The sequence below is a fragment of the Strigops habroptila genome, chromosome 12 (genome assembly GCF_004027225.2).
Source record: "Strigops habroptila isolate Jane chromosome 12, bStrHab1.2.pri, whole genome shotgun sequence".
In the NCBI taxonomy this organism is placed as follows: Eukaryota; Metazoa; Chordata; class Aves; order Psittaciformes; family Psittacidae; genus Strigops; species Strigops habroptila.
Genome location: NC_044288.2, coordinates 13,656,745 through 13,677,272, shown reverse-complemented (window position 1 = coordinate 13,677,272; position 20,528 = coordinate 13,656,745). Strand labels below are relative to the sequence as shown.

The window sequence follows — 20,528 nt, the reverse complement described above, 5'->3', positions numbered from 1 at the left end:
AATCTAGGTCCCCCTGAATTTCCTCTTTTCTACTCAGTAACTGCCTTGGTCAAACTCTCTTCATTGTTCAGATTTCACCAATAAAAAACGACCTAGCTAAAGGCTTTAGAGTAACTGTGGGTTTGCACCATTGTAAAAGATAACAGGTTTTGCTCTAACAGCTGATGTGCCTTGTTCAGAACGGTGATGGAATTGTTGATGTTGAAGGACGGATTGGACAAACAACTGCAAGAGGAACCCACTGTGGCTTACTGAGAATCACATCAATCCTGGGGAATCCTGGGCTGAATATGCTCAGAGAGTAGAAAATGTTATGGAAGAAGATTTAACATGCTTGTCCTGTTCTTATTCTTCATAAGGTATCTGCTTATGGTCCCAGCTGAAGACCCATTACCAATGCTGTCAAGCAAAAGGCTCAAGGATATCTATTCCTCAATGGCTAATAATTTGCAGACTCAACTGTACCATGGACATCTTGTACACATCACAAGTCTGATGAGAAGATAGCTGGGGAAGATTATTTACTAGAAAGGAACTGTCTGCATTCCTGCTAATGCCCTCACAGCAGGAGACAGAGACAAAACATTATAAAAATGACAGACCTGGCCTTTGGCAGAATGATTCTCAAGGTTTTTCCACAAACTGGACATGTTTTACAAGACAGACAGAAAGAATCCCAGTGTGCCAAGTTCAGACATTTTATGGTGGAATGAGAACGTGTTCCTACCGGAGTAAAACATCTAATTGACCCATAATCTGTAAAAGCAACAAGAGAGAATAAGATTCCCAGTATAATTGGTTTATAAATCATTCCTGTGATACCAGGACCTAGCAATTTATTTTTGGTATTTGAGTGTTTATTCAGAGGAAGTACAGTGGTTTAGCTATATTTAAACTCTTTGGATGGTGGTTGGAGGGGAAAAATGACAATTGTGTACAGTGATTTATTTCTCCACTTTACTTGGATTGTAAGGGTGTGAAGACAAAGCTTTGAAAAAGCAGTCTTTCCTGTGGCCAACAAGCTCTGTGCAAGTGCTGTCTTTCCTGGCCCCAGCTTTCTGCAGAACTAGATTTCCACTCAAAGTGCTGCTGATAAGCAGTCACCTTCATCCTTCTCCTGTCATACCATGTTAGCTTTCAACTGCTGTTTGAAGATCATTTTACCAACGGAAGTTTATCAGAGTCAATTCCCTACCAAGGGAGCCCATATAGTAACAACCTGACTCACACATGTATATACAGTTTCTCAGGCCATGTATCCTACCTGTCCCTTACATTCATAACTCCTCTACATCATATGAATGTTAACACATACATTTAGCTGCACAGTGGACACAAGGCACCATCAGGGCCAGGTGAGATGGTTACACTCTAGTGCCACTGTTCGTGATGCTCAGCCTTCACTCTCTAGCCAAAGGAGCCGAAATGGTTTCCCAGTGCAGCTTCTGGAGATAGTCTTCAAAATTAGCAGCCTTCACAGGACCATGGAGTGGGATAAAGGCCAGACCTGAACTGAGGGTGAGATCAATAATCATGTTTGAAAATGTTTTCTGTAATTTTTGTCTGAGCAGAGGCATAGCAGATAGGAAAAAAAAAAAATTATACTCCCATTCTCCATGGAAGAAATAGAAAGCACCTGCCAACCCTTTCCCAAAAGCAAGCGGCCAGGACAGAGAGCATGGCTGGCAATTTCCTTTTCCTGACACATTTCCACATTCATCCTTCCACAAACAAAAAGCAGGGCCATCAGTGGATTTCTGCAGCTGTTCATGTCTCACTCTGTGCCAAAAGAGCGACCTCAGTGACAGCAGACAGAAAGCAATACAGTAATATTCTGTGCAATGGATTCACAAGTATGAACCATCTTCTGCGACTAGCTTTTCATTAGCAGAATTGCACAAAGAGAATAGCTGAGGTTCAGGCAGTATGTGCATATCCAAAGCAGACAGAGGGACCTAGCTACTTTAATCATAATGAGAGATGCTCTTAACATACAACAAGGCACTGTTAAAAGAGAAAAAGAGGGAAAGGTAAAATTTTGCACTGTGCTGTTCTTCAAAGTTATCAAAAGAAATCTGGAAACACTGGGCTCTGATTGCAAATTTGATCATGGAAACATGGCTTGGGGGGGAAGAAAAAGAAACAAGAACTAAAGCTATATCTCCCTTTGCTTTCTAAAAGTACTAAGTAGCAATGCAAAGAGATTCAAAAGAGCAATGGTCCTAGCCCCAGTGCTAGAGCCCCAGCATGACCATTTGACTGAATGGACAGACAAATAAAGATATTTCACTGCAAACATGCCTTCTCCAGACAGAAGTCCCAATGAAGGGGAGATTCCTTACATAATGACTGCAAGATCAGAAGACAAGATCAGAAAATATTTTAGCATGCATCCTGCCCCATTGCTTTAGCACATATTATTTCTCTCTTCTAAAGCTATAAGTAGAGTAATGCCTACAGTTGCCACACTACTGTGGAATGGCATCACCACACTTGAAAAGCATTAAGGAGCATCTCTGATTTAAAAAATATTTTATTTTCTAATAAAGTCATCTGTTGTCTTGATTTACATTTTATCTCAACAGCCATGAAAGCATCTGAATAAACACTTACGGAAATTAATGTTCTTTGTTTAGTTATGTATAACATGCAGTTCCTAAACCCTCCTATATCTTTACTGAAGATGGGTTTCATTGGGTCTCCTTGTTTCATGACACAGTATGTATCATGAAATGAACCTTCACTTCCAGTCCAAAGAATTTCAGCTAGCCTCTTGCTTAATGGAGGCAGGGGTAACTCAGCACAGCAATCATCATACCCTGCTATTGCCTTCTCCTCTGGCTGTAGCACATGGAGCTGGTTTTATTTTCAAAATCTTCTATTTGGTTCATCCCCTGGACACCTAGGACACCACCAGCTGGTCCCTATAGTGTAAAGACTACTTAAATGAGAATGAGATATTGTTCTTAGTCTGTTAGCTACACCTGGGTAAGCAGAGGCAGGAAGGCCCTGGGGAAGATACTTAAAGAAGGAACTTAAGCTGAAATTCTCAAGCTCATCCTAGTGTGTTCAGTAAGTAAGACACCTCATGAGCACCAATTTTACATGATCTGGAGAAAGGTTTTTGATTTTCAAACACTGGCACAAAGTTAATCTCTGCAGTCTAAGCTTTGATCTGAATTAAGATCTTGGAAAACTGGTGGGTACAAGTATGTGTATGATCTGACTAATTTTTGTTGCCCGATTTGGACATGCTGCCTAGAACTGTATTTTTAAGGCACAAAATCTTGACAGCACATCTCTTCTGATTAGCCCTTCAAAAGAATATTCATGCAAGTTGGAGCTGCAGCATCTCTGCTGAAGTATTCTAATAAAATAATAGATCATATATATATAAATACATAATTTTCCCAAGTGAAATAAGTCCAGCTACTTAGGGTAGGTCAGATCATCAAGTTTTACTATCTCTTAGATCAGAGAGATCCTGTTTAAATGCAACTACACTCTGTAATTTCAATTTGCAAAACAATGAGAGAAATATGCACAACATGGTTTGCTGATGAACCAGAATTTTGGCAGAGTAGGACAGTGTTAAAAGGTTTACCCTGAGGGCACCAGCTGTTTTCTGAAGTACTGCTAAATGACATGAAGATACACTTACACACAATACAAGGAAAGGCAAAGAATAAAACCTGGAAGCATTTTACTTGTAAATAACAGCACAAATACACAAAATCAGTGAGTCCACAGATAGGATACTGATGATAGTGAGATTCATCATCATATATGCCACTCAGTCAAGAAGGTAGCAGAGTATGAGACAGCAGCTATTTTATCCTTTATCAATATACAACAACCAAAGATGCTGATGTTCAGAATTTACCTTTTTATCTATTATTTCCAATGACTTTTTCCCCTCAATACTGCAAACAGAAACTGCTTTTTGTAACATTGTGAATGATGTTTAATACTTAGATTAAATGAGAGCCGTGGGCAGAGAAGTATTAAATGTAGAGATCATGCTGCTTTAACAGTCTGCTGGCCTTTGTTCTAAGTAAGCTATCAAACTTAGACCCAACAAAATCCATTAGGAGAATAGCAGCTTTGCCAGCAGCTGTTACAAGAGGAATAGGGAATAATTTTAAATCAAGACCAATAATTTCTATTGGGATTAGACAAATTCACAGATGGTGGAACCACCAGTGGCTATGCAAAACAGGAGTCCACATGTAACTACTCACAATATCTTTAACTAGAAAGGAAGGGTGAGCAGAAAGCAAGCCACTTGGACTTCTTTCCTTACTTGGTCTTCAAGGCGTAGCTTTTGTGGAAAGGAGGTAGCAGAAAAGGAAAGCAAAGCATGACAGTATCTTAGCTACGGCAGTAAGTTGAACTTTCTTATCCCACATCACTCAAATCTGTGGTGTTGATGCTGTGAAAGGCATGCCATTCTAGACCTGAGGGCAAGGAACCAGGAACTCAAAAGACAATGGAATAAAGATGTACAAGAGAGGCAGAAGACATGACAAGGAAAAAGGAGCAGCAATGACCTGAGCCAAAAGAAACAGAGAATCTCTTGCCTGAATGGACTTTTGGTCCGATACCATTTGTGAGTTCTGTTCACATCAGCCAGGTCTCCAGGAAAGACAACTCCTTGTGCAACATCAGCAAATTAGTCCAGTCTCCAGTTGTGACTAATGCCTGGTAGAAAGCTGTAAGGAAGGGAAAACATAAATGTAATCTGGCCAATTAAACACTGAAGAAAATAGGGAAAACAAAAAAACAGAAAGCATCTGAACCTGCAGGCGTCAATACAAACCCAAAAGACTGATAAGCTTGTTTGCTTAATGTGGGTTCTGTGGCATAGTGAGCACAGAAAATGGGAGTTAGTCCTACAGTGTCTGTTTGCAGGAGGTCAATACATGGCAGAGTGATCACCTCGAACATTATACATGAAGGCAGAGCCACAGGGGTTCCAGCACTTGGATTGTTTTCTCATTTTTTATCTGTGATGGCAGCCACATGGGAAGAGCCAATTACTTTTCTGCCAGTGATTGCACCATATCCTGTGAAATACTGTATCACTTCAGTACCTCACCTCAAGTACTCCAAAAGCCAGGTCAGAGAGTCTGAGGCTGAAGACACAGTAAACCCTGTATGCACTGAGTCACAAGAGGAAACTACTGCTTTATGGACCTATCTCAAGGGTTGGAAAACCCCCAACATATTTTATTCTCTCAATTTTTTCAGCCCACAGCACTGTGCAGGAGAAGCACAAGCGCATCAAAAAAGACTGCTGTAGTAGAGCTGAGCATCAGTGCAAGCAGTCACAGGGACTGATTCAAAACACCGGCTTTGAGGCCTGCTGTTACAAGGTACAGCTCTGTGGGTGAAACAAGAGAGACTTTAGAGAACATCTTCTTGCTGTTTGTGAAGAAATGAAGTGTTACTGCCCGCTGAGACTCTCTCTGTGTTCTGCTGTTCAAGTACAATTATTACTCCACCCTTAGCAGTGCTTCTGTGCTTGTCTCTGATAAGACCAGCGGTTTCTTTGCCTGCTGTATCTGATCTTGCACTGCCACACAATCCACAAGAACTGATCCTGCCAGACCTCAATGGGCCATATAGCACAGATCAGAGCTATAAAAAGCCAGTGCATTTCCCATCTCAGAGCAAAGGGAAAGCCTGGAGGGAAGAGAGACTGCCAGTTTTTCTCTACACTGATTCTTTTCACGCTTTCTCCCTCAAAGCTCCACAAATACCTGCAGGGTCAAAACACTCTCTTCAGGAGTTGGAGTAGTGACCTGGATGAGTGGCACAGCCAATATGAAGTCTTCTCTTTGGAAGAAATTGCCCCCAGTATAATCTATTGCTCATTCAGTCTTTCTCCTTCAAGCTAAATCTGCCAGAACTACTTCCAATTCATTTTTTTTTCCCCTTCCTCCTCTCCTTTTTATTTTGTGTGTTGTCCCAGCCTCCCCTCTCAGAGGTGCCTCCCTGGGGAAATTCATGTCCCTTGTACTTTTTACTCTGTGCGCATAATAGAACATTATCCGCATAATTTATCTTTCACTACATGTTGTCTTCCTTCTGGCTAAGTGTTTTTCTAAAATAAATATGTATATGTTCACTGTGTGCACTGAGAAAAGTGCCAACGAGCCTGTCCTATGTGAGAACTCTATGATACCCAGAACCTGAACCACCAAGAATACATTAGTTCAGTCGTTTAGGTCAAAGGCAACTCTAAAGTTGGTCTGCCTCCTGCCTCTCTCTGTATTTTTCAGTGTTCCATTCTTTCTGTTGATCTAATGAAAGCATCACTGCCCCCTTCTCCAAGGCTGAATCCAGATAAAATTTGGAATTGAAATGCAACCCACAAAACAAGGGAATTCAATGAGATAAGACAAACAACCCTCTGCCTTTCATCACACCTCTGAATGTCAGGGTATGAAATGATAGGAGATGTATGGAACTGGATAGGATATGTAAGGGTAGGAGCATTGGTCATTGACTAATTAGTATGACCATAACATCCAGACTACATGTGACAGGGATGTTGCCTCTGTACACGCCCTCCAGAAGCACAACTGCCAGTACTGCCAGCTAGTACATATTGCAGCTTACAGTATGCAGGGGAGCTGACAAAGCATTTGACCATGTCTTGAAGTTAAATGTGCTGGGGCAGTTGTGGTCCAGTCAACACAATCTTCAGTCAGCTTCTTTTACATTCTGTTAAGCATGAGGACAGCACAGTGCTTTGCTGATGCTGTTGGGATTTCCAGGTATTTATAGCTATGAACAAGAAAATTCGAAAGAAAAACATAACAAAGCAGATTCTTTTCTATTGCAGCCTGAGGTTAACATCCCTTCCAACCCAAACCATTCCATGATTCTATGACCAGTAATGGGAAGGAGTTGTCCCTATGCTATATCAGCACCGAGATAATTTTGCCAGCCTGGCTTTCCTTCAAAGCACACAAAACTATCTCCAAAAGGAAGTTCAAAGGATAAGGTGAGAAAAGCGGTCAGCTGGCTCAACTGAAAGCACTTGTCCGATATCAGCCATCTCATTGACTCTTAGGGGACAAAAATACCATAAATCCACCTCCAAACACTCTAATTTCAAAGTCAGGATCTGTGAGACTAGGCAATTATAGTGCAACTCTGATTCTTTGGGAACAGCTATCAGCACCTACTCAAATGTCAACACTCAAAGCAAAGGCTGATATGAGTATGGTCACCTTGTTAGCTGCCCTAGATACTTAATGATGTGAATAAAGAACCTGAGTTTTAATAAAACTTAATAGCATCATCTGAAAGGCATCAGTTAAGTCTAAATTGCAACAAGGAGAAAATAACTTTCCATTAATTTCTTAATTTTTGTACAAGTGTATGGTGAGGATGGGAATATGAGCTGTAATTGAATGTAACTGATTTCTCCCCCTCAACCTGTACAAGTAAAACCTCAGTCTTATCCACTTTTAGGCATTGTACTTCAAAAAAACGAAGTGGAACAATTGCAGACATTTCAGAATAGCGGTACGTGAACTGTCAAAGATCAAAGCCCATCATCTATAACGGAGCAATAAGGTAGCTGGTTGTTCTGACAAAGAAGAGTAAAATGATGGAGAGCCATCAATTGCATAAGGACTGTTGGAAAGAGAAAGGAAATAATCTGTTTGCCATGACCAGGATGGCTCAAGTGGCAGCAAGAGATATGAAGGTTAGACATCAGGAAAAACTTCCTAGCAGTGAAGGGAGTAGGGGACTGGAGTGGATTTGCCTGTGGCATGATAGAGTCTCACTGTTGGAAGCTTTTAAAGAATAAACATCCATCAGAAATTACATATACAGATAACTGATCCTTGCTAAAGGGTGAGGAAAACAAGAAACCTCTTAAAGCCCTTTCTCTCCTGTTTTTATTCTGATCCTATAAAGCTACTAAAGAGACTCCAGCCCACTCAAAATCCCAAGGACGTAGTCAAAGGCAGCTGTAACAAAGCCTCCTGAACTGAAATTGCAGAGTCCTTATAAACTTCTCAACAAACGAGAGGGTTGCCTAGAATAACCTGCATTGTTACACCAAGGCAGCAAGTGAAACTCTGCCATTTTACATGACATTTAAACAATGGACCAGCTTCCATTGATATAGTTAGTTACACTGATACCTCCAAAAGTACCTGCATGGTGAAGGTTAGGTATGTCCTTGCTGAATCAGAATCTAACTACAGCACTATGTCCTGGCCACTGAAATACACTCCTCTGCCCATGCAAAACTTTGCAGAAATTTCTATATCCTGGTGTAGCTTCATAATCTAACACACAAGGGAACAGTCCTGCCATTATCAGATAAGGCCCTATATGAGAAAGGCAACATTCCCAAGATTTGGTGCCTGTGGCCCTTTGATTACTGCAGTATAAATATGTTATTGTTTGTCAGACTGATCTTTCTCAGTCTGTTTCTTCGTATCAGTGGTAGAGACAGGAGCTCTCTAGGGTCTCTGAATGTGATTACTTTCCTTTCTGTGTGGGGGAAGAGATTTTCTTTCATTCAAGAGTGCTGTTGTGTGCAGCCTTAGTTTAGTCACTTTTATCTATATTATAAGAAATGTAGACACTAGGAGTTGTGCCAAGCATATCTTGCGAGTGAACTTCTTGAAACTTCATGCTGTCACCTATGAAGGGCAAACAAGGTTTGCTTTATCTTCTTCCAGAAGACAGGAGGTCCCTATGGAATACTCTCCAAGGTTTCTTTGACCAGTCACTGTGTTGATTTGACCACTTACACTGGCATAAACATTGTTCTACTTTACAATGGTGCTTAGGACCTGAAAGCCAACCTGTAGTCATGTCAGGGTTACAGAAACGTAAGATTATATTCCTTTGCAAGGGAGATGTTTTTCCCTTGCTTGCTAGGGGAATTATCCTCTGTCTTCAAGTTCAATGTACCTTATTTTTCTTTTTACAAGAGTTTCCTTGGAACTTGCCCTATAAGAAGCCGGGACCTGCCGCACACCCTGAAGTGCTCGTGAGACCTCTGCCATGGAAGCAGGACAGCTGGTGATCCAGGTTTCACCATCCGGTACATGAAAGGGAATACTGCACAAAGTATTAGGAAGCCAGTAGCTCTAAATATTTACATAGTTGTGTGCTTATCCCCGAGATAAATTCAACAGGACTCTACTTAAGGTCATAGACTTGCCACAGTAATATTGGAATGAAATCTTCTCCTTTTTACTTCATTAAAAGCCTCAGGCAAGAGAGATCAAGTTTGACAGTAGCATCATTTTGTTTCAAACACTGTACAGTAATGCTGAATGAGCTGGAAAGAGAGGTATTTATTTAATGTATTTATTTGTGTGGTATTATCAAATTTGAGGCCCAAAGACTGAAATCCTGCTCTTCGCAGTACTGTGTACACATTGGTTAATATAGATTTTGCTCTGGGAGGAAAAACACGTTGAGATATGCTAGATGGCAAAAGCGTTTATTATCGTGTGCAAAGCAGCAAGGGGCAAAAGAGGCAGAATGAGAGAGAGAAAAGAAGAGAAATCAAATTATATATCCAAGGACACTCAGAAAACGCATGTCACAGCAGGGAACTGAATTCACATCTGTTCTGTTCCAGCTCAGCACCTTTTCTACAAGCAGCTTTCCTCAATGCGCTTCATTTCCTTTTCCCCCTGAAGAGGGAAAAGAAGAAAAAAGAAGAGGAAATATTGCATGAACTTTAATCCCACTATTGAGTATTTTTCACTGTGTCCAGGTAGTTAAGCTTAGTCTTCAATAATGTATGACAGAAAGTAATGCAATTTAAATCAGGAGAGGCAGACAGCAGGGCAGGAGATGTAGAGGTGAGTGCTGAAGCGCACAAGCAGAAGTAGAAAAAAATCTGTGAGCAGTAATAACAGCTTTTCTTAACAGAACCTAACTAGGTTAGAGTGACCTCTAAGAGGTGCCAGAATTTTAACAGCCAAATTCTAATGTGAAGGATTATGGATATTTCTGTATAAATTGCCCTTGTTTTACAGAGACCGTTTTGCTGAGCACAATGTTAATTTTGCAGCTCCGCTGGAGCAGCAGCTTATAAGAAGATAAACAGAAAATGATGCCTTTAGCAGCTGACAGATACCTTGGCTAAGAGGGATGATAAAACTATTTACATGAAGATATTAAGGCATGAAGGTTGCACCTGCTTTTTAACAGTGCTGCTCTGAATGGGTGGGGGAAGGTGGCAATAGGTGGGAAAGGATGACTTCACTCTAATTTTTACCCAACCCACAGCTATAGCTAAAAGAAGACTTTTCTTCTTTAGCTGCATGTTCTTCTCTGAATTTCATTTCTTGCATAATTCTGAATTTCCATCAAAGGTGAAATCTGAGGTGTGATCCATGGTGCTCACAGAGAAGGAAATGGGAAGTTGAAGGGAGCAACATATTCTGGGAATGTAAACCTAACTGCACTGGAGTGGCTGGAACAGAGATTGTTCATAAATCCCCATGTTTCTAGCCCCTGAATCTATGGACTTCTTGATGTCTGTATTTCATCCAGACCCAGTAAAGATGCTGAAGGTAAAGGGAGAAAGTAAAGGGATATCAGCATCATGAGGTTCAAGCCAAGATTGAGGACTACCCAAAAGCTGTGTCAGGACATGTAGAGTCTCCAGCTGTGCCTAGGCCAGTCCTGCATTGAAAGATGTACCTACTTCTTAAGGGACAGCAGATGGGATAGAAAGAGAAAATTTGAGTCTGAAAGCAAACAGTAACTTCTCAAAGCACCACTCTCAAAAACTCTGCAGCCGTATCTCAACAGACTTAGAGTTCAGGCTGCACCAACTGTGGCACAGGGGTGGGTGAGCAATCAGGGAAGATGCTTGATGAAGCACTGGGATGTGAAGACAGAGGAAGGAAGAGGTAATCATTGTGCCTGGTGGGGTAAATGTCCCCCTGTCTCTCTGGCCTAAGTGGTTACAAGCTCCAAGGTCACTCAGCCACAAACTTTCTCCTTGACTGGTCAGCTCCACTTGGCCTAATTTCAGGTAGTAACAACCTAAAATGTGTATATTTAAGACCATCTATTTTCTTCTCTTCATACTTGCCTCTCATTATCTTTTTTAAATGTGAAACAAGTGACTTCTTTTCAAAGAGAAGAGAGTAGCATGGTAGCCACACATAGATTTACCTGCCCAAAATGGTAGAGCTCAATTCAGTGGTTCACACCAAGGTAATGTTAGCTCAGGTACAATCCCTCAGAACCCCACCTGGCCGCAGCCATAAATTCCTTCTTCTGTTATAGCTTTGCCAATACCATTTCCATGCTTGCTGCACACCAGCTTTATCGTAGTATAACACACATTTCACAGGAGTGCAGCAATAATGACAGAATGGGGTTAGGACGTTAGAAAAGCCACATTATTTTTTCATCCTAGGAGCTGCAAAAGGAGGTAGAAAAGAAAAGGGCAAAGACACCAAAGGCTCAGCTCTAGGCTGCTGCTGCAGTAGAGAGAAGAGCAAGAAAGACAGAAAAGGGCCGTGCTCACTCATCCACTGTAAGTGTAGGAAAGTTTTTCAGAGATATTTCCCACTAGTCTTTCACTTATTATGTATCAAGGGCAGAGCTGTCTCCATTTTATTGCACTCTGTCAATCAGAACTAGGCTAATCATTGCTGCTGAGAATGGAGACTGCTGGTTGCAAATCCATCTTTTCAAGTGTCCCTTGTGTTGCTCATACACATGCCGCTGCCCTGACTCGAGCTATTCTGGTGACTTTGGAAAAGTTGTGTAAAGGATACAGTGGAAAAAAGACAGGTATGTATGACAAAGGAACCAAAGGCAACGGTGCTACGTTCTGAGCTTGAGTTAAGGTATCTAGAAGCAACCTTGGCTCTGATCTCCTCAGCACAACTTTTGTACAAGTGTTGGGGCAGAGACTGCCAGGCCAAGGAGATCACCCAGTGCCACACAACCCTGTGAGGACACAGCAGATTGCGTTGGAAGCAGCACAGCCATCTTTACCTCCCCCAGGGTGAAGTTCACAGTAAGGTCTCACCATCACAGCTATTGAGAGAGATCTGGGTGTAAATTTTAAATGCGGAATTTTTCAGGCTGCTAGGAAGCAAGATTGGTTAGAGGTCATGACTTAGAAAATGTCAGGTCTGGAGGAGCCGCCTCATACCTTCTAGCTACCCAAGCAGCAATGTCGGAGGAGAGTATGAGGCCATCATCCTCTCCTGACTTTTCCAGGCAAGGAATAAATGTGCAGATTTATGTTGCCAAAGAAATAAGAGGAAAAAAAATACAGATTAGCTTCTTCAAGGGGAACAGGCACACCTTAGGGTTTAATTCACGGGAAGACAATTGCACAGAGGTTGGTATTTGTACTAGTCACTTGAGGGAGACAAAGAGCCACACTGAGTTTGCCTGGATTTCCTATGGTCAACCTTCAAGGTAGAAGGAAAGAGAACCATGAAAGCTTAATGGTGAGCACAAGGTCTGGAAAAACCTATTAGCTTCTGGAATCAAAAGAATGAATAACGAAATGGAAAAGTCTACAGGGAAATAGAGAACTAAACAGGACTTGAAAGATCTCATAAGGCACTTCAGAAAGACTACCAAATATGAGAAAGCTGGTCAGCACAGCTACAGACAGTGTTTGTTGCAGACAATAGCAATGGTTGGGATAGCTTGCCTGAAAGGATCTAAACTCACTGTAACATTTGGTGAGGGGAAGAAGGCCTGAGAACACAAAGGTCATTTCAATCAGCTCAGCATGATCAAAGTCTCTGATGCATCTGCTCAAACCAGCTGTGGTGTTTAAACATCTGCTCCAGAGTCAAAATATTGGGAAACAGAAAATATCAATGTACTGTGCTCTAGAGAAACCACAAGTAATTTCCTTGGTAAGTGCTGTGATCAGGTCTGTGTCACAAACCTAAGAGGAAATGGTAAAAAATAAACACAATTTCAAAAAGGATTGTAAGGATAATAGAGATTTTTCTCCATGGAGAAAAGCTACAAAAATGATGGCTATTGAATAGAAATCAGAAAGATGAATGAGATGATACAGCACAGGCATGCTCACAGACATTAAATACCATATTTGGCACTTCTGCTTTTCTGATGACATTTGAGAAAGCAGTTTGGGACAACCTGCACGATTAAAACAGAAATTGCTAAGACCACCTATAAAGAAAACACTTTTAAGAGTTTAAGCAAAAATAACCAGTGGAACTTTGTGCTGTGATACAACTGAAGCAACCAGCTATAGCCTTCTGTAACCTCCAAAGAATAATTGTGGCATACAATGTGATTTCTAGCATGAGAGATGGAAGAATATTTTTATTTTATTGCCTCCTATTGCCTTGTTTGGGACAAGTTTCCTTCCTCTCTTCGTGAAGATGAAACTTGGTTTGTTAACTCATCCACGAAACAGATCTTTGTGGAATGTTTAATCTGAAAGGGCTGAGCCACCTCTCAGCTCAGAGTTTTCCTGTGGAAACATCACTCACACTCAGGACTACAGAGGGAGCCTCTCTTGCCACTGACCAGCATCACCACCTAAATTCGCTGACCAACACCCTGTGCTGTGAATACCCTCAGAAAAAAAGCAAATGCATTAGAGGAACTTCATTCAGCCATTAAATTGGGATCTATTTACCTCTTTCTTAGGGGTCACAAATGAGCTCAATTTACCATAAACCTCTAGGGATTCTGCAGTACCAAGGCAGAGGTAGGTAAATGTTTCAGCTCTCTGTAGAAATTTCTGGTCTGTTTATCATTGCAGTTTCAAAGCACTTAACTGCTAAACCAAAAATAGTTTAGCAGCTCAATGGAGACAGGCAGTCACTGTATCCATGCTGGAGCAGATACGTGTGTGTTAGCTGCATCACTGACGATAATAGTGTCCTTAGATATAAGTGCAGTATTCATGTGGTCTTCCAGATGACATTTTAGTGTAATTCTACACTGGTAAAAGTACAACTGAAATATCAGTGCAGAATCCAGCTTATTCTAATCCACTGAAGCTGAAGAAACATTGTAAAAGTCCCCCTGATACTGTGGGTTAGAGCTGGGTCAGACAGAACTGTACATCAATGGGTTAGAACCCAACTGCACTGTCCACTCTGTTACTACAGGTAGTCGATCCTTGAAATGACGACAAATTGGCTTGGAAATGCTCTGATGCACCTGGATGATTTTAGAAATTTAAAGGCCTGGGTGATTCCCTTTACAACTGGAACGGGAGATATATTTTTATAAAAACCAGTCATGCTACTTTTCTTTTGTTTTCATCACTGAGAAGTCTTTGGTGACAATGAAAGCAAAAGATGGAGAGTCCTGGGGAGAGCCAGTATCCCACAGTCAGGCAATAATCAAACTTGTCTCCTGAGAGCTTAGTCCGTGGCTTCAGTACAGAACAATAACCAGTTTTCATCCTTTCCTTACCTAAGGCAATCCACTCATTACCTGTGGATGGACTTGACCTTGGTTTAGACCATTGTCCATTATCTTGGCCAATTAAATAAGCAGAGAAATGCCATAGCCTTAAGAGTGTTCCCCATGGCTTGCTGGGATTAGCAACTGGAAAGGAAAGAGCAAGTAAATACTAAACCAGATTATAAATTCCATGTCTCACTCCTAGACACTTCCAGGAAACATTCATTTCTTAGCTTTCACAGATCACCTTGTCCCTCAAGCAAATATAGCATTTTCTTTGCTAACAGAAGCATGAGTTACTTCAGGCCAATACTGGGATCAATACCAGCAGCCCTGAGACTTCCAATACAATGTTGACTGTATAACTGGGTTATTAGCCTAGTACTCTGTCTAAATCAAGGAACAGCTCCTAAACTTAAAAGTTAAATATCCTTCTGCCCAGGTGATTCACAACCAAAGATCCAGAGCTGGATGTCCAATACAGAGCTGGTTTCCTCTCAAAAGCTGTTCCTCTCCCTCTTTTGACAGCTTTTCAAGTACTGGATTGAAAAATACGAACCAGAAAGTAGTTTCGAATCCGGGGCTTACCCTGACCCAAATTATCACCTCATTCCCGCCTCTACTGCAGAAGTGAAAACCCTTCTCCTTTAGGAAGGTCACACTGGAGGAGGAGAAATTTATCCTCTTCTTTAGAAGAGACTCCTGAACGTTTAACAGCATATATAATGATCCACTGATGCACTTACTAGGACATAGCCCAAGGAAAGCAACAGAGACCTAGACCGCAATGAAGTCTCAAGGCAGAGCTCTGTGGTTTTGGCTACAAATTCTTTACATTCATGTTTTCTGCTTTATTCACACTGGAGATAACTTCAGAGACCACCACTCATTCATCTTCCCCCCACCTCCTTCCCCTTAGAGATAATTCACTGAGGGGTTTTGACTGATGTTTAAAAAAATGGGAGCAGCACGAGGTCATCTGTGACATGGTTCTTGAGGAGAATTAGTCAGGAGCTGCCTGGAGAGGCTCTTTCAAGTTTGCTGATTCTCTGAGCATGATGAGGTGCAGAAGAGAAGGATGGCAATGCAAGGCCAAACGGCCTCCTAAAATCCAATGAGCTTGGGAGGATAAAGGGTGTGTTCCTTTGCTGCCTTTATGGACACCTTTCCTCTAGCAGTGATAAAACATATGTTCGGAGCCCTATGGGGAGGTACTGTTTTCCCTTATTGTTTCACTTCTAGCCTCTGCCCAAGAGCACGACCAAACATGAAATATAATTTATGAAGAACAAGTTCCTTGGGTTGATCATCCTTCTAGATCCCACCTTTCTTCACTTACTTAGACAAAATGCTTTCGCATAGGTGCCTTCACATAATTGATGGAGCTGAACCTCTTCTCTGCTCCTGTAGAATCAAGTTAATAATGAACTGCACTCCCTCACCAGGCAAAGTTACCACGTCAGAAACTCCAATCAGACACAAGAAAGCTCAAAAGGATAAAACCAGATGTATACAAATTATATGCAATATGACTGATTTCAGCCACCACTAGGACAGGGACTCCTTACATAAACCCCTCCCTTCTTGCCTGCAGGTTCTTCATCTCCCCTGTTTGCCAGAGACAACAAGAGGAACCTGTGTTCAGCTGTTCCCTCTGTGCAGAGATTAATTCATTGACAAGGCTCCTAGGAATGTGCCAGCTCATTAATTACCATCAGAACTGTGTCAGCAAGAAGTAGGCAAGGTGACTGCAGAAAATGGTCAGAGAGAACCATCTATTAGTACTTGCTATCCTGGCCATTACATGCCAAAAACCAAACCAATAACAGTTGGCAGACGTTTCTTAACTATGAAATATCACAAATTGCACACTTTACTAATATAAAGCACTCATGTAGATCAGTGTTGGGGGAACAGACTACAAGGAAATTGGCCCTGCAAGCTAGTCAGCCTGGTTCCAAGGATGAAATTATTAGGTTACTTCCTGTGGGCACAATGGAATCCTGGGAGTATGATGGGTCTCCCAGTAGTAGGATGTGGCATGGAAAAATCCCACCAGCTTTGACATGCCACCTCATCTTTGCTTCTATCTTGCTGCTGGGAGAAAATTCATCTTTGGTAGAAGCTTCTCCTGTTATTAACAGGCAGGGTTGCTGGAAGGCTGTCTCATAACAAACTCACTGGACATAAGGCAGAGAGAGACCAGGCTCAACAGGCTAAGATCTCAAATGCAATGTCTGCTTATGCAAGCAAGTACTTGACTCACAATCCTGTGCTGTCTACAAAGGCAGAGAGATGGCCACAGTCCATATAAGATATCACAGCTGGTAGCTCTGCCTGATGCTTCCCTCAGAGAGGGAGTGTGACCACCAGGAAGTCTCTGATTTGTTATTAAAGTTCACCATTCTTCTTGTAATGCCAACACTGAGATAATGCACCTGGGATTAGACCTAGGAAATCCATCAAGGCCCATACTTAGTCACACTCAAGTGCTTTTATGCCAGAGTTGCTATGAGGAGCAGCTTCAAAAACAACCCCTTAAGAAGATCAGGAGTGCAGGGGGCCTCCCAACTGCTGTGCACCTGAAGGCAGGGCTCTTCCCCAGGCAGAGCCCATGCATTTTCAGTAAAGGGGCATTTGAATGTCAGGCAGTGGGAGGCAAAATCTTGCCAATGCATCAAAGGTTTTGCTTCCCTTGGCTCAAGGGGAGTTAAAGGAATAGAGGAAGGAATAAGCTGGAGAAACTTAAGGTTGTTTCAACTTTCACAGAGCTCAGAAGAGCTCTGGAGTATCTGTAAGAACAAAAAGGAAGATCCAGGTTACAACTTCTCTTTTCTCATGCTTGTCACAAGGCTGGTGAATTTGTACCCCGACAGGAGAGTGCTAAGAGCTATGGCAGCATTTTGCCACATTCCATATCATCTACCCATAACCCTTTCCAATCAATGCACTAAATCACTTCCTTTTGGCCTTTTTATTTCCCCCTCTCTCCCTTTTCTTTAGCCAGTCTTACTGAAGGCTGTAGGGCTAAGAAACATTATTTTCATCATCTGATATAAAAGGGATATGACAGACCCATGCTGTAAAATGCCAAGTGCCAAGCCATGAGGAATTCCACAAATAACTGGTGAGATGTCCAAAGAGGGGAAGCAGGATATGGATGGCTCCCAAGTGCATGTGTAAGTCCACCAGCACTGCAGAGAGAAATGTGCCTCTGCCCAAGCTTAAGAGGATTTCTGGAGGTCCTTGAATGAGTTGAGAACAAGACCTGCCAGAGGACAGACAGGCAATGCCACCACCCAAGACCTTTGTGAGAGGTCTTGCAGAGAACCATTGCATTGGGGTGACAGCATTAGCTGTGTCACATACCTGAAGTGATTGCCTTGAAGAAATTGGCATTTGCTGATGGAAAGCACAAAATAAGTGACCTGGTTTTCCCTAAGGGGTATGTAGTGAAGTGTGGGAAGAAATTAGTAAAGAGAGAAGCCCCTGGCAGTAATGAGGCAGGAAGAGGCTGACACTGAGCAGCTGGGGGAGGTTTGGTGCAGACCAGGGAGAAAGCAGACTGAAGTGCTGAAGGAAAGAGGAGCTGCTTTCCAGGGAGAATGGGGGACAGTGGGATGGGAGATTGAAGAGACATGTAGAATGGGGCAGGAGGGTGAAGGACGGTGGAGGGGGAAGCATAAATAGAGGCTAGCAATTCAGATAAAATGGATTAGATGGGGATAAAGGCAGCTGGGAGGAACTCAAACATGAGATTAAGCAGCACACAGGAGAGCTGATCAGTGATCAAGGGAAATGAGAAAGCAGGATCGTCTGGATCCTGCTGATGGCTTTTAGAGGAGCAGAGTCTGAATGGTTTGAGAGGGAAATGGCCACAAAGCAGAACAGATGTTCATAAAATCCCAAGGGGACCACAGAAAAGCAGGAGGACTGCTAGACCTCCTGAGTATCCACTGGGATCTGCAGATGTCAAGCTTAGAAACAGCACAGTTTGAAAAGCACAGGAACTCAGTGATACCGTGAGACCCAGCTGCATCCAGGGCTGCCAGGCACTGTACACATTCGTGGGTGATATTAAATGGGGTACAAACACTGTGCAGGAGCTTCTTACATTTCAATCTCTGTTTAGCAACATGGTCCTGGGCCAGCTGGACTTAGATCAGAGCCAGCACAGCAGACAGAGAGAGCTAAATGAGAGAGACAACTCCATCCCTGGGGACGTGCCACCACCCTGAGGGAAGGCTTCAAGTTGCCCCAGCGCAAGATTCTATTCCCAGGGGCAGCCACGTGCTGTGGCTCCTTCCATGAGCCAGACAGTGCCATGACCCTGGCATGCTAATCGTCACGTGGGCATTGCATCACTTGTCAGACACTGGGAAAAAATGGTAATTGAGAGGTCTGAATTTTGCAGTGAGCAGATGACAGAGAAATAGAAAAAGTGTTGGCTCAATTCCTTGATCTCTTTTCTGGGCTGGGAATCAACTCATATGCCAGTTTGGTCAGGCAAGAGCAACCAGGCTGCTGCACCCCAGCTCCTTCCAGCCTACATGTCTGTTTGCTTTCTCCTGCCATTCTTCAGCATTTGTTAACAGATTCTTGCACTTCAGGTCCTGTGAAATGGGCTGAGCAGGTCCTTACCTTGAGAGACCAGCTGCAAGACCACAACCTTCACATAGCAGTGAGTGGGGCTGCAGAATTCACTCCCTCATCAGGGTTGTAGACTGCTTGTGAATGGGCATGTTACCACATAGAGCAAAGGGAAAAATGCCTCTGAATTGAGCAGTAGATAGTTTGACTGTAGGCCTGCTTATAAATGCATGCACTAGCTCAAGAACCAGTGCAAGGACAGAAACAATCAGCCAAAAGCAGTAGTGCAGATGGTGCTTAAGTCCTCCTAAGATGCTGAATGAATACACATTTAACTACAGCCTAAATTAGATTAACTTGAGGTCTTTGGTGCTATGAAGATCATGTATTACCCTGTGTGAGCTGCTTTATCTGCTAACTGCCCAGCCAAGTGTGTAAATAGTTAAATCACTTTATAAAAGAGTTCATGATTCTCGTGTTGCTGAGGAAACCTAAGGAAGAGAATAACAAAGGCAAGCAGAAGCCGAATCTGCAGACCAATTAATAACTCTCCTTATTCTTATCGTAGCTGCTCCTATTTTCTAAAGGCCCTGCAGATACAGTCACATCTGAAGGGGCCAGGCAACAGCCCAGCCCAGCGGGCTGCTTCACAGGCAGGTCACATCCCAAGAGCAGCAGCCTCCTCCTTCCTCCCAGGTCCCTGAGCACACAATGTCCCACAGCCCAAACAAGCACAGAAGCTTATCTTTTCCCTTATTCCTGACAAACAAAGAAGGGAAAAGATAGGAGGAAAAAGAGAAGAAAAAGGGAAGAAAAGATGAACAAGAAGAACCTACTTCGAGCAATGGGGGTTAATCTGACTCAAAGCCTAAATCCATGTTAGCAGTTAATCCAGTTAGTAAGGCTTTCATTGGGAGCTTTGAGAAATCCTTTAACCTCTTGCAGTAAACCAGGAGCAGCTTAACAGCTCAATGTTCATGAGAAAAGCCTGTCAATAATGCTGCTAAGCAGGTGTTTAGCAGGATTTAAGAAACAAGCATGTGACAATGCTTCTTTAATGAAGCAATTGGGCTTCTCTCCAGGAACCAAGTGGTCACTATTTCCTTTAGTCTTGCCTGTGATCTGCTTTTCAGGATTCGAAAGCTGAGATGCAGCTACTGTCTCTGTCAACTTGAATAGTATTCCTTCCCGGGGAAAGCACGGTAAAAAACAGATATTGCTAGCGGTTTTTAGAAATCTCATGCATTCTTTGTCCTAAGAGATCTTCAATGAAGCAGACTGCAGTAGTCAAAAAATTAACTTCCCTGCAATTTTGTTTTTTCCCTTTCAGAGGAGTCAATGCTGTTCCAAGGAAAGCAATCTGACAAATAGCTTTAATGTTAAAGGTTTTTTACCCCAGTCTGAGTCTAGCAAGATCAACAGTAAACCAAGATTCTTACCACCTCTCTGCAAAGTCATTACATATTCAGTCTACCTGCAAAGGCTGCCTAAATATGAGTTAG

General features: G+C 42.4%; 1 long non-coding RNA gene across 1 annotated transcript in view; it reads right to left on the bottom strand.

The window, feature by feature from the left end:
• Positions 1–4,580: 4,580 nt before the first annotated feature.
• Positions 4,581–20,528, bottom strand: part of LOC115615924 — a 129,792-nt gene continuing 113,844 nt past the window's right edge. The window contains exon 3 of the long non-coding RNA XR_003994177.1: positions 4,581–4,712. This is a non-coding gene — a long non-coding RNA (uncharacterized LOC115615924). The remainder of the gene's footprint in view (positions 4,713–20,528) is intronic.